The sequence below is a fragment of the Ornithorhynchus anatinus genome, chromosome 2 (genome assembly GCF_004115215.2).
Source record: "Ornithorhynchus anatinus isolate Pmale09 chromosome 2, mOrnAna1.pri.v4, whole genome shotgun sequence".
Classification (NCBI taxonomy): Eukaryota; Metazoa; Chordata; class Mammalia; order Monotremata; family Ornithorhynchidae; genus Ornithorhynchus; species Ornithorhynchus anatinus.
The window spans coordinates 35,748,754-35,764,114 of NC_041729.1; positions in this window are offsets into that span (position 1 = coordinate 35,748,754).

The window sequence follows — 15,361 nt, forward strand, 5'->3', positions numbered from 1 at the left end:
CTCCCCGCTCCCTCACGCCGGCCCCACCGAGCCCGCCGGCCGCCGGCGGGGGAGAGGGAGAGGTCGGAAGAGCGCCCTCCTCCCCGGCCGCGGCCCGCCCCCGCGCCGCCCCCATTGGCCGGGCCCCGCCGTCCCTCCGCGCCGTGCGGGCGCCCCATTGGCCGGCCGGCCCGTCACTCCGACGCCCCTCCGCGCGCCGCTCCCGCCCCCGCCATTTCAAACTCGGGGCGCAGCCGCCCCTCGGCGTGCGATTGGTGGGCGGCGGCTGTCCGTCAGCGGAGGGGCCCGCCCTCCGACCCTCCCTCAGGCGGCCGCCCGCCCTCCTTCCCTCCCTCCCTCCCTCCCTCCCTCCCTGCCCGCCTCAGCGGCGGCCTCGGCGGCGGCCTCGGCGCGGCCTCTCTGCTGCTGTCACATCCGCCCTGCCCGGCGCTCCCTCACCTCACCTCGCCTCGCCTCGCCGATTTCCTGCGAGGCAGACACGGAGGGAAGAAGGAAGGGAGCCGAGAAGACGGGGGAGAGGACGCGGGGGCCCCTCCCGGCCCCGCCCCATGGCCCACCTTGGGGCCTGACCGGAAACGCCCCCTCCCCTCTGCCCTTCCCTCAGCCCCGCTCCTAAGGAGGAGCATGATGGTGATCATGTGGGCCTCTGCCAAGCGCTCGCTGTGTTCTAAGCGCTGGGGGAGACCCAAGGGCATCGGGTGGGCCCACGTGGGGCTCCCCGGCTTCCTCCCCATTGTACAGATGAAGTCACTGAGGCCCAGAGAAGTGACGTTTTGGGGGTGCTTTTGTATCTGTTAAGCGCTTACTACATGCAGAGCACTGTTCTAAGCGCTGGGGGAGACACAGGGCCATCGGGTGGTCCCACGTGGGGCCCCCCGTCTTCCTCCCCATTTTCCAGATGAGGTCACTGAGGCCCAGAGAAGCGAAGTGACTCGCCCACGGTCACACGGCTGACGGGGGGCCGAGCCGGGATTCGAACCCATGACCTCCGACTCCCAAGCCCGGGCTGTTAAGTGCAGCTTAACTGTGCTAAGCTGTCCCAAGCCCGGGCTGTGCTGAGCATTGGGGCGCATCCCCACTCTGCCTCTTGTCAGCTGGGTGACCGTGGGCGAGTCACTTCTCGGGGCCTCAGTTCCCTCAGTTGGAAAATGGGGATGAAGAGTGAGAGCCTCACGTGGGACCACCTCATTCCCCTGTGTCTCCCCCAGCGCTCAGAACAGTGCTCTGCACGTAGTAAGCGCTTAACAAATACCAACGTTATTATTATGGCGGGGTCATCAGGTGGTCCCTCGTGAGGCTCACGGGCTTCATCCCCATTTGACAGGTGAGGGAAGTGAGGCCCGGGGAAGTGACTGGCCCACAGTCACCCAGCTGACAAGGGGCAGAGTGGGGATTCGAACTCATGACCTCTGACTCCCAAGCCCGGGCTCTTTCCGCTGAGCCGCGCTGCTTCTCCTCAGGGCAGGGATCCTCCCCATCCCATCCCGTTCCATCCCATAATAATAATGATGTTGGTATTTGTTAAGCGCTTACTATGTGCAGAGCACTGTTCTAAGCGCTGGGGTAGATACAGGCTCATCAGGTTGTCCCACGTGAGGCTCACAGTTTTCATCCCCATTTTCCAGATGAGGTCACTGAGGCCCAGAGAAGTGAAGTGACTTGCCCACGGTGACACAGCTGACAAGTGGCAGAGGCGGGATTCGAACCGAGGACCTCTGACTCCCAAGCCCGGGCTCTTTCCGCTCAGCCACGCTGCTTCTCCTCAGGGCAGGGCAGGGATCCTCCCCATCCCATCCCGTCCCACCTCGGCCTTGAAACCTCCCTCGTGAACATCCAAACCGTCCGTCGCTGTTAGAGGCCCTCATTTGCGGCCTAGTGGCTCCAGTCCTGGGAATCACAAGGTCACAGGTTAATAAAAATAATAATAATAATAATAATAATGGTATTTGTTAGCGCTTACTATGTGCCGAGCACTGTTCTAAGCGATGGGGGAGATACAGGGTCAGCAGGTTGTCCCACGTGAGGCTCAACAGTCCTCATCCCCATTTTCCAGATGAGGTCACTGAGGCCCAGAGACGTGAAGTGACTTGCCCACGGTCACACAGCTGACGGGTGGCAGAGCCGGGATTCAGGCCGGCTCCCCTCTGCCGTCTCTGCGCCGGGACCTTGGGCCGGTCGTGGCTCGGGGGCAAGAGGCCGGGCTTGGGAGTCCGAGGGGGTGGGTTCTAATCCCCGCTCCGCCGCCTGCCAGCTGGGCGGCTTCGGGCCAGTCACTTCACTTCTCTGTGCCTTGGTTCCTTCATCTGGAAAATGGGGAATAAGACTGTCAGCCCCACATGGGACAACCTCATTACCCTGTATCTACGGGTTTGGGAGTCAGAGGGCATGGGTTCTAATCCCGGCTCCGCCACCTGCCAGCTGGGTGACCTTGGGCAAGTCACTTCACTGGGCCTCAATTACCTCATCTGTAAAATGGGGATGAAGACTGTGAGCCTCACGTGGGACAAACTTACTACCCTGTATCTACCCCAACGCTTAGAACAGTGCTTGGCACACAGTAAGTGCTTAGCAAATACCGATATTATTATTAAATGCCAACATTATTATTATTCCCTCCTCTAGGTCTCAGTTCCTTCATCTGTAATAATAATAATGATGATGATGGCGTCTGTTAAGCGCTTACTATGTGCCAAGCACTGTTCTAAGCGCTGGGGAAGATACGAGGTGATCAGGTTGTTCCACGTGGGGCTCACGGTCATAATGTCCATTTTACAGATGAGGTAACTGAGGCCCAGAGAAGTGAAGCGACTTGCCCAAAGTCACACAGCTGATAAGGGGGAGAGCGAGATTAGAACCCACGACCTCTGACTCCCCAGCCCGGGCTCTTTCCACTGAGCCACGCTGCTTCCCTCAGGTTGAGACTGTGAGCCCCATTTATAATAATAATAACGATGGTATTTAAGTGCTTACTACGTGACAAGCCCTGTTCTAAACTCTGGGGGGGATACAAGGTCATTCCTTGTATGGGACAACCTGATCACCTTGTATCCCCCCCCCCCCAGTGCTTAGAACAGTGCTTTGCACATAATAAGTGCTTAAAAAATACCATCATTATTATTTATTCATTCATTCATTCATTCAATAGTATTTACTGAGCGCTTACTGTGTGCAGAGCACTGGACTAAGCTCTTGGAATGTACAATTCGGCAACAGATTGAGAGAATCACTGCCCAACTCAGGTTGTCCCAAGTGGGACTCCCCCCAGTCTTAATTCCCATTTTACAGACGAGGTAACTGAGGCCCAGAGAAGTGAAGCCACTCGCCCAAAGTCACACAGCTGACAAGTGACGGAGCTGGGATTAGAACCCACGACCTCTGACTTCCAAGCCTGGGCTTTTTCCACTGAGCCACGCTGGTTCTTCGGGACAGGGACTGGGTCCAACCCGTTCTGCTCGTATCCACCCCAGCGCTTAGTACAGTGCCTGGCACATAGTTAAGCACTTAACAAATACCATTATGATTATTTGCTGGCCAGAGCACTGTAATAATCATAATAATGATAATGATGGTGCTTGTTAATCGTCGCTCACTATGTGCTAAGCACTGGGGTAGACACGAGGTAATCAGGTTGTCCCATGTGGGGCTCCCAGTCTTAATCCCCATTTTACAGATGAGCTAACTGAGGCACAGAGTAGTGAAGTGACTTGCCCAAAGTCACACACAGCTGAGAAGTGGCGGAGGCAGGATTAGAACCCACGACCTCTGACTCCCAAGCCCGGGTTCTTGCCACTGAGCCACACTGCTTCCCCTGTACTGAGCGCTGGGGAGAGTCCAAAGCGACAATCGACAGTGACATTCCCTGCCCACATGAGAATACACACCGTCTTTTTCTTCAGTGTTCACTCTCTTCTTCAACGAGTTGAATTTAACTCGTTTTCATTGAGTCGGAATCTATTCCCACGTCGTGAACCCGACCTTCGCGTCCAAAAGTTGGGCTGGGGATGAGGTCTTAATTTATTGCTCTATTGTACTTTCCCAGTGCTTAGTACAGTGCTCGGCACACACTAGGCGCTCAGTAAATATGACAATGAATGAAATATACATTTTCTTGTCATTACCCCCCCAGCACACTTTAAGGTCTTGATAAACGTTACTAAAAATTAATTTTTTTTTAATTAAAAAAAGGAATTCATCAAATTCTGCAGTTGCCACTTCAGGTCTATCCTTCCCATCTCAGTTTGCAGGGCAGCGTGGTTACCGACAGGGACCACTTTTCAATAATCTTCCTCCCTCCTACCTCTTGAAAAGTGATTTTTTTTTCACTGTTTTTCACTTTGGTATTTTTGACAACTCTTTAGAGATGCAATGGATTACTAAAAACTGCATTTCTAGCCCAGACTGGTCCTTAAGGACCCCAATAAATTATTCATTCTTATAGCGCTGCTCCATCAGTTTGCTGCCATGATGACAGAATTTTTTTTTTTTAGCATGACAATATCAACAAGAGGGGCATTTGGCTTTTCGGGATCGCATGGTTAGCGTTAACAGTTCCGCATCGGAGCTGGTTTCATATACCGATGGAAAATTTAATTTTAAGAGTACCAATTAGCCCATCTGATATATGAATTTAGGAATAACTGCCGAGTTTCTTCCTCATGAAAGGCCCTGGGCTGGAACAGCAGCGCCGTGGTCAGGATAAACGATATCGATCGCAAAGGCTCCCCACGCAGGAGCATCTTGCCCTCCGCATTTCTAGGTTGCGCTATCGGTGGGTCAAGTCTTATAACCATCCGATTTCATCGCGGATACAAAAGTCTCTTTACAGAATAAGTGAAATGACGGAAATTGACTAACTCGTGAATCTCCCTTTCAACGTGGGATACTGCAGAACACTATGACAAATGCATTGTTATTGCTGTTTAAAATCTGGCTTAACTAACATACTTTTCCGTAATTCATATGTCCTAAGACCTAGAGCTCACGAATGGTTCGCTCGCCGCAAAAAGGTGCTAGTCCAGATTCCTTAGATTAAATGCTCCTTCTCCTCTTCTTCCTCTTCTTCCTCCTCTTCCCCATCAATGCTCCTTTCATCGTTCGCCCAGTGAGCGTTTTAACCTTCTTCCCAGGACAAATCTAATTGTCAGTTGAAAAAAAGAAAAGCCAGGATTCTGTCCGTGCCTTAACGGGATTAATGGAATCTGACTCATTAGCTAGATAACAACGGGGGGATGGGCAATTATTTCAGGATGGTATGATGAAAAAGATTTGGGTTGTCGTCGGGAGATTTTTGACTTGGGATTCCGTCCCGTCACGTGGCCTTCCACTTGGCCGAGGAAACCATCCAGTCGGCCAGTGAACCCCTTCATTCAATCGTATTTATTGAGCGCTTACTGTGTGCGAAGCACTGTAGTAAGCCCTCGGAACCCATTCCCTGGCCACACCAAGCTATTCTCCCATACCCCTGCACCAAGCTACCAGGCTGCCAGGGGCTACCAAGGTCGCCCAACCTCGCTAGAAGTGTCCGAAAGGCTCTGTCAGCCTCACGTTGGGAGTGCCGATGTTACAGTTCCTGTGGTGGATTCATAAACGGGATTAATGGTGCAATCCCCGCTAACGTGAAATTGGCCCTTGGCTTTAGGTTTACCCCAAGTAGATTAGAACCCAAGCGAAAAACTCGGCTGAAAAACTCTTGGAAGAAACGCTTGCCACGCGCAGATGTAATCGGCGTTTACGTGGTGATGGTGTCCGACCTCAAAAAGGAGTGCTTTGAAATGTGGTATTTGATCATCTTATCCAAGGAGAAACTTTTCTACTGAACGCCTTTTCAGAAATGTTCGTTTAAAAGACTAATGATTTTAAAACACTTGTGCTTGTGCATAGAAGAAGCTCTGCGGTTCTCTACGGCCCTTCATCTCTGTAAGCTGCCCGACCTAGTCTGTGTCCCAAATGAAAGCCATTAGCAGAACTAGTTTCATACCAAGAAGCAAACCTTTGAGATGTTCTCTGCTGATGCTTATTCTTTAGCTAAAATGGCACTGCAGATCGAAGCGCTACAAAAAACCAGGAGGAGGCGATTATAAAACCTCCAACATAGGCACTTTTCAGACCAGTCATTTGGGCAGAGTTACACCTAAGTGCAAAGAGTTGCGGAAGGAATCAGTAAATTGGTTGTATTTGTCCGCAAAACTTGAAAGAAAAAATCCCTCAGCTCTTCACGGGTGTGGAAAAGGTACATCGGGCAATTCGTCAGACGGTGTTGGAAGGAAAGAAGCTCCTACGCACAACCGTAAAATTCTCATCACAAGCTTCTGACATAGCGTGCCTGAGGACACTCCTGTTCTATTCCAAGGCTGGGCACCTATTTTCCATCTATACCACCCTCAAACCAGTAAATTAAAATATCCTTATCTCAAATATACATCAGCTCTTTAAGAACTATCAGTGGGTTTTCCTCTAGCCTTGATCTCTTTGGCAAATAGTAGAATAAAAGATTTTACAAATTAGTTTTATTAGCCGAGGGGCTATTTATTTTATCTTCTTCAAATAGCGCTGAAGGAAGCTACCGTGGCATCCGAAACCCTGAATATTAAATGAAACCTAAATATTAGGACTAAATGATCTTGGATATTTTGAACTCCCAAGTCACCCGGTGGAGCTCGTCGATTTTCTCCTGCTTTCGTAGCCTCGAACCACAGAGAAATGGATCCGAGGATAATGATGAGAAGAAGAATTATGGCATTTGGTAAGCGCTCACTACGTGCCAGGCATTGGACTAAGCCCTGGGGTAGATCCGAGATAATTCGATTCTACGGAGGGGCTCACATTCCAAGCAGAAGGGAGATGACGCAAAAGGTTGAGCCACCGTCCTGAGAGTTTCCAACCGAGATCCTACGGGAAGGAACCGACTCCGGGGAAAGCGGTCGGTGCGGGGCCGTTCACACTCTCTCCATCCCGCCAGTCGTGTTCCCGGCGGAACGCAGAGGCATGCACGAGAGACAGTGTGGTCAAGTGGAAAGAGTACGGACCTCAGAGTCGGAGGACCTGGGTTCTGATCCTGCCTCTGCCACTTACCTGCTGGGTGACCTTGGGCGAGTCGCTTCACTTCTCGGTTTTCTGCGACACGAAGATGAACTACCCGACTTCGACTGGGAGCCCCATGTGGGACAGGGACTCTGGCCAATCTGATTGATCTTGTATCTACCCCAGCGCCCAGTACGGTACCTGTCTACTTGTTTTCTTCTGGGGACTGTCTCCCCCTTCTAGACTGTGAGCCCGTCGTTGGGCCGGGATTGTCTCTCTCTGTCGCCGAATCGTACTTTCCAAGCGCTTAGTACAGTGGTCTGCACACAGTGAGCGCTCAATAAATACGACTGAATGAATACTTGGCAAAGGGTAAGCGCTCTTGGTGGGCAGGGAGCGGTTGTATTGCACTCTCGCAAGTGCTTAGAACAGTGCACTGCATACGGAAAGTGCTCAATAAACACCACTGATTGATGGCCTAATAGTTCTTTTATTTTATTTTATTTTATTTCGGTTTTATTATTTTAAAATATGTTTTATTATTATGTATAATGATTTTGATTTTTATGTATGATAACCGTGGTCTTTGTTAAGCACTTACTGGGGGTCAAGCACTATGCTAAGTCCTGGGGTAGATACAAGGTAATCAGGTCCCACATGGGGCTCCCAGTCAGAGGGAGAACAGGTATAATAATAATGATAATGTTGGTATTTGTTAAGCGCTTACTATATGCAGAGCACTGTTCTAAGCGCTGGGGTAGATACAGGGTCATCAGGTTGTCCCACGTGAGGCTCACAGTCTTCATCCCCATTTTACAGATGAGGTCACTGAGGCACAGAGAAGTGAAGTGACTTGCCCACAGTCCCACAGCTGACAAGTGGTAGAGCCGGGATTCGAACCCATGACCTCTGACTCCCAAGCCCGGCCTCTTTCCACTGAGCCACGCTGCTTCTCTATGGAATCCCCCATGTTGTAGATGAGGGAACTGAGGCACAGAGAAGTCAACTGATTTGCCCAAAGTCACGTAGAAGACATTGGTGCATATCGCAGTAAATCCAACAGTTACATAACCTGTGGCCACTGCTGGTTCTATTCATTCATTCATTCAATAGTATTTATTGAGCGCTTACTATGTGCAGAGCACTGTACTAAGCGCTTGGGATGAACAAGTCGGCAACAGATAGAGACAGTCCCTGCCGTTTGACGGGCTTACAGTCTAATCGGGGGAGACGGACAGACAAGAACAATGGCAGTAAACAGCGTCAAGGGGAAGAACATCTCGTAAAAACCGATGGCAACTAAATAGAATCAAGGCGATGTACAATTCATTAACAAAATAAATAGGGTAACGAAAATATATACAGTTGAGCGGACGGGTACAGTGCTGTGGGGATGGGAAGGGAGAGGTGGAGGAGCAGAGGGAAAAGGGGAAAATGAGGCTTTAGCTGCGGAGAGGTAAAGGGGGGATGGCAGAGGGAGTAGAGGGGGAAGAGGAGCTCAGTCTGGGAAGGCCTCTTGGAGGAGGTGATTTTTAAGTAAGGTTTTGAAGAGGGAAAGAGAATCAGTTTGGCGGAGGTGAGGAGGGAGGGCGTTCCAGGACCGCGGGAGGACGTGACCCAGGGGTCGACGGCGGGATAGGCGAGACCGAGGGACGGCGAGGAGGTGGGCGGCAGAGGAGCGGAGCGTGCGGGGTGGGCGGTAGAAAGAGAGAAGGGAGGAGAGGTAGGAAGGGGCAAGGTGATGGAGAGCCTTGAAGCCTAGAGTGAGGAGTTTTTGTTTGGAACGGAGGTCGATAGGCAACCACTGGAGTTGTTTAAGAAGGGGAGTGACATGCCCAGATCGTTTCTGCAGGAAGATGAGCCGGGCAGCGGAGTGAAGAATAGACCGGAGCGGGGCGAGAGAGGAGGAAGGGAGGTCAGAGAGAAGGCTGACACAGTAGTCTAGCCGGGATATAACGAGAGCCCGTAATAGTAAGGTAGCCGTTTGGGTGGAGAGGAAAGGGCGGATCTTGTTGTGGTTCTAGTGGCTGAGTGGAAAGAGCCCGGGCCTGGGAGTCGGAGGTCGTGGGTTCTAATCCCGGCCCCGCCACTTGTCGGCTGGGTGACTTTGGGCAAGTCACTTAACTCCTCTGGGCCTCACTTAACTCATCTGGAAAATGGCGATGAAGACCGTGAGCCCCACGAGGGACAATCTGATTATCTTGTATCTACCCCAGCGCCTGGAACAGTGCTTGGCACACAGTTAAGTGCTTAACAAATACCATCATTATTATTATTAGCTGGGTACTGAAAATTGCAGGAAATTGGAGAATGCATTTTACCAAATACATCAGCTTTCTCTAAGAAGTTAGTCAAACTAGAGACCAAGTACTTTCTGAAGAAAAGACACCCTAAGAGGTGTAAAGAACAATCCTGACCTAGTAAAGGGGAGCAGCGTATTATTTGTTGAAATATTTTCTTTTTCCTTCATAGATTTCTAAAGCACCTCCACCCTCCCCGATGGAATTACCCCCAAAGATCTTGCCTGAAAAGAGGAATCTTCATTTAAGAGACAAGGATAGGTACCTAGTAGATGTAAAACTTCCTTCTGATACTTAGAAGTACCATAAGATGAACTTCCATCTTAACAACCTAAAGACTCAAGTTCTGACAGATACGTTACTTTATAACACTGTGTTTACTGTAATATTACGACCCGCTGCAGGAGCGTCTTTACATGAGGGTAAAGAACAGTCTCCCAAGCGCTTAGTACAGTGTCCTGCACCCAGTAAATGCTCAATAAATGCCACTGGCGATGATGATCTACCGGCGTGATCTCTTGAGAGCGAACTCTAATTTTCACTGAGAAACATACAGTATTCAAATTTGCATCAGGGTGCCTTGTGGTTAGAGCACGGGCCTGGGAGTCCGAAAGAGCTGGGTTCTAATTCGGACTCCTCCACTTGTCTCCTGGGTCACCTTGAGCAAGTCACTTTCTTTCCCCGTTCCTGCTACCTCATCTGTCAAATGAAAATTGAGACTGTGAGCCCCTTATGGGACATGGACTGTGTCCAACCTGACTAGCTTCTACTCACACCAGCGCTTACAACAACGCATGGCACATAGTACGTGCTTAACAAATCCCATTTTTTTTTAAAAAAAAGCAAATCCTCTCCGAAAGGACGAATTAAAGTTAATATAAAAGTCACCAATCCCTGAATGTCTCTGCTGGACGTCATGTCAAGATCTTAGTAAAGTCTAACTCTCTTCTGCCAAGTTCATTTTCAAATAATCCAAACCACGCAGAGAAAGAATACAGAGAAAAAAAACCCACTCAAAATTATACAGACGGCGGTGAAGAACTCAAGCATTTCTGACATACGATAACTGACGAGTCATAATTTCATGATTTCTAAAGGGACCAGAAACGATAACATGCTCGGTATCACTTCATGCAAAATTCAGAAATGCCGGAAGACCTCAGATTTAGGTTGGGGATTCTTAATAAAGTAATAAAATTCCTGCCAGTTGAAGTCAAAAACAAATCCTAGTCTCTTCTGAAGCAAAAATGACAACTGACCAAGCCCTAAAATTGAGGCAGATCGATTCTGCTGAATTACTCGGCATTAGCGGTGATGAGAAATGAAAGCGTAACAAACATTTATAGCGAGACTGGCCCCCAGAGGATTGCTCGGGTTAAAGCAGCTAAGGAGGTGAAGAGCAAGAAGTTACATTTCTATGTCATGAGAGGGGGTAAAAAACCAAAAACAAAACCAAAAACCCATGATCCTTAAATCACGGCCCCAATCCTGATTTCGCTAATTTGCCTGGGGTTGGCGATCCCCGTTTATTTCATTCTTCCAGGTGTCTTCTTTCGTTCACAGTTTCCATAGTTTTTCTGCTCAGGTCAAAATAGACCTGCTTTTTTTTTTTTTTCTTTTCCTCAGATGAAAATTCTTCACATGCCAGCAAATCAAAACCTTTTTCAGGACCTAAAGGAACTCTTCGGCATGATATTTATGGGCATCGGAGGTGTGAGGGCAACGAAATCAGACTTCTCGGTAGCAAACAAACCGTCTTCTAACAGTCGAGAAGTCAGAGCGCTGCGCGACCTTTCCGACATCGAAAAATGCGGCAACGACACCGGATGATAAGATGTTTATTTATCAGAACTTGCATTCCCGAATCTTATTTCTCTGCTATGACACCCATGTCACTCTGGGAGCTCAGCGTGCCTTTCTGTTACTTCTGACGCTGTTTTCTTTTCTCGCTAAATGCAGAAGCCTCGCTTTGGGAATAAAGCTACAGTCGTGATAATAATAATGTTGGTATTTGTTAAGCGCTTCCTATGCGCAGAGCAGTGTTCTAAGCGCTGGGGGAGACACAGGGTCATCGGGTTGTCCCACGTGAGGCTCACAGTCTTCATCCCCATTTTACAGATGAGGTCACTGAGGCACAGAGAAGTGAAGTGACTTACCCACAGTCACACAGCTGACAAGTGGCAGATCTGGGATTCGAACCCATAACCTCCGAACCCAAGCCCGGCCTCTTTCCACTGAGCCACGCTGCTTCTGCCCGCAACGAGTTTACTGTCCTAAGCGCTTGGGGGAGGACAGTTCAACAGCATTGGTAGACGGGTTCACTGACATGACTAGAGCTTGGAGCTGCGTGGTGCCTGTTTGGGTTGGAGAGGAAGGGATGTAGAAAATACTATTTAGGAAAAAGTGGAAGAATTTGTAGTCGTTTGAAAGTGAGATGGCTTTGCCCACCTATTGATTTATTTATTAATTATTTTAGTAGCCCAGTGTCCGTCTCCCCCTCTAGACTGTGAGCTCGTTGTAAGCAGGGGATGTGTCTATTTGTTGTTGCGTTTTACTCTCCCAAGGGTTCGGTACAGTGCTTTGCAGACAGTGAGCGCTCAATAAATACGATCGAACGAATGAAGTGTGTCCCTGATCCCAGCTGTCTTCTGCCAGTATTATTATTTTTTTTGCAACCGTCATTAGGCTCTTCAGGGCTAGATTATCAATTAATGAATAGCATTCATTGACTATCTACTGTGTTCGGAGAACTGCATTCATTCATTCATTCGATCGTATTTATTGAGCGCTGACTATGTGCAGAGCACTGTATTAAGCACTGGAGTGTACAATTCGGCCACAGACAGACAATCCCTGCCCAATGACGGGCTCAACGTCTAAACGACACGTGAAGGAGCATGGCCTGGGGTACGGTCCTTGGGCCTGGGAGTCCAAAGCGCCTGGCTTCTAATCCCGGCTCGGCCGCATGTCTGCTCCGAGGCTCCGGGGCAAGTCGCTTCACTTCTCTGTGCCTCAGTTCCCTCATCTGTAAAACGGGGATCAAGACCGTGAGCCCCAGGTGGGACCCGGACTGGGTCCGAACTGATTTGCTTGTATCCACCCCAGCGCTTAGTAATAAGAATAAGAATAATGTTGGTATTTGTTAAGCACTTACTGTGTGCTTAGTACAGTGTCTGGCGCCTGGTAAGCGCTTAACAAATACCATAATAATTATTATTACAATAGAACAGAATCAGCAGACATATTCCCTGCCTGTAACGAGCTTATCCTTATCCTCCCTTACACTGCCTGCTTGTATGGGGCAGATATGGTTTCAGGTGCCAGGCTCTTGTTAAACCCCCAGGTCTCAACCCCTCGCCAACCCCTACGTCCCTGACCCCCCAACACAATCTCTGCACATAATCAGAGAAGCAGCGTGGCTCAGTGGAAAGTGCACGGGCTTTGGAGTCAGGACTCATGAGTTCGACTCCCAGCTCTGCCACTTGTCAGCTGTGTGACCGTGGGCAAGTCACTTAACTTCTCTGTGCCTCAGTTACCTCATCTGTAAAACGGGGATTAAGATTGTGAGCCTCATGTGGGACAACCTGATGACCCTGTATCTCCCCCAGCGCTTAGAACAGTGCTCTGCACATAGTAAGCGCTTAACAAATACCAACATTATTATTATTATTATTATTACCCAACTATTTGAACACATCACTATTTGAGAAGCAGTGTGCTCTGCACACAGTAAGTGCGTAATAAACACCATTGATTGTTTTACTAATTTTAGTAGCCTCCGTGCTGATCTCCCTGCCTCCAGCCTCTCCCCACCCCCATCCAGGCCGCACACTGTTGCATGGATCACCTTCTTAGAACGTCGCTCCTCATTTTACAGATGAGGCGACTGAGGCACAGAGAGGTGAAGTGACTTCCCCAAGGTCACACGGCAGAGAGGTGGGGGAGCCCGGACTAGAACCCAGGTCCTTCTAACTCCCGGCCCATACTCTATCCACTGAGCCACGCTGCTTCTCATTGATGGGAAGCAGCGTGGCTCAGTGGAAAGAACCCGGGCTTGGGAGTCAGAGGTCATGGGTTCTAATCCCGGCTCCGCCACTTGTCAGCTGTGTGACTTTGGGCCAGTCACTTAACTTCTCTGGGCCTCAGTTACCTCATCTGTAAAAGGGGGATTGAGACTGGGAGCCCCAGGTGGGACAGGGACTGTGTCCAACCCGATCCGCTTGTATCCACCCCAGCGCTTAGTACAGTGCCTGGCACACAGTTAAGCGCTTAACAAATACCATTTTATACCGTTACTGACCACTTGTCTGAATGTTATTCAACGATGCGTTCGATGACTTACTTTGATGACTATTATTAAAGATTTTTCCCTCTGTCTCCACATTAGAGTGGAAGTTCTTTATGGGCAGGAAACACGTCACTTTTCTTTTTGGTACCTCCTAACCGCTTAGCATGGTGCGTTGCTCCTCGTGGGGGCCCACTAAATACTATTACTACCACAACTAGGCATGCGATGTCACATCACATGACGGCGTGTATTACCGGTCTTACTACATGGCTTATTTTTAAAGCCGGCACACGCCCCCGCCTTGAAGAAGTGTGGTCGCGTGGAAAGAGCGTGGGCTTGGGAGTCAGAGGATCCGGGTTCTAATCTCATCTCTACCGCTCGTCTGCTGTGGGATCCGGGCAAGTCACTTCACTCCTCTGCGCCTCAGTTACCTCGTCTGTAAAATGAAGACTGTGAGCCCCGTGTGGATCAGGGACCGTGTCCGACTCCCTTACCTTGTACCAACCCCAGCACTTATTATGGTGCCTGGCACATAAAAAATGCCTCAACGAGTGCCATTAAAAAAAAAAAAAGGATGATTACCAGATCATCGTGGAGATGAAGAATCAGGATAATCACACATCACAGTAAAGTCAGAAAACAGTAGAAAGGGGTGGTAAAGAAGAGTCGAAGAGTATCTACAGGTGTGGAGCTAACGAGGAGCCCTCCATCGATTCTGTTGGTAGATGGAGTGAAGACCCAAGGTAGTTGGAAGAAGAGTGAAGATGGAGTGAGGATCGGTATTAAATCTATGAATCTGAGGAAAAATGAGAACAATCATTCATGAGACGTTTTCTTTAACTTATCGGTTGGGGGAGGTAATCACGGAGCCGAGACATTACCAAGTAAAGCAAAAATGAGAGCAAAAATAACCTTTAATATGAATTGTCTCTTCAATCACTCAATCAGTAGTACGTCTTATACTGGAGGTAATTTGAAGAGTCCAATCATCTCAGAAGACAAGTTCTTGTTCTTAAGAAGCAAACAGTATAATGGGGTAGATTGGCAGCCCCGGGATATTTAGAATGAAAGAAAGAGTCTGGGAAAAGAACTCGATGAATGGTGATGGGTGTAAGAGTGGGTAGAAGGGCGTGATGAGAGCGAGCGAGGGATTCGTGGCCTAGCGGCAAGAGCAGGGGCTTGGGAGTCAGAGGACGTGGGTTCTAATCCCCGTTCCTCAACTTGTCTGCTGTGTGACCTTGGGCGAGTCGCTTCACTTCTCTGTGTCTCAGTTCTCTCATCTGTAAAAGGGGGATGAAGACTGTGAGCCCCATGTGGGACAGGGACTGTGTCCAACCTGATTACCTTGTATCTACCTCCAGCACTTAGAACAGTGCTTGGCACATAATAAATGCTAAAAAAAATACCACAATAATACTTATTATTCGAAGGTGGCTTGCTGGGAGCAAAAAATGCCAGGAGGGGAGTAAGGGGGAGGAGAACTGCTCAATGGGAGAGAGAGCTGGTGGTGTTAATTTTCTAGGATTTTAAGATCTAATTGATTAGCCCATATTGGTGACCTTGAACTCCCTATATAACTTTCTAAAGACAGCCCTACTGCAAACTTAGGATAGTTTTTTCCTCCAAAATTTCCAAGACAAAGTTATTCCAGATTGGGGTGCTTACAAACATTTTTGTCTCCTCTAGAGAACTTTTGTCTTGCTCGTAGAGATTCTAAACATCTAGGCAATAGATCTCCACTAATATCCTATGT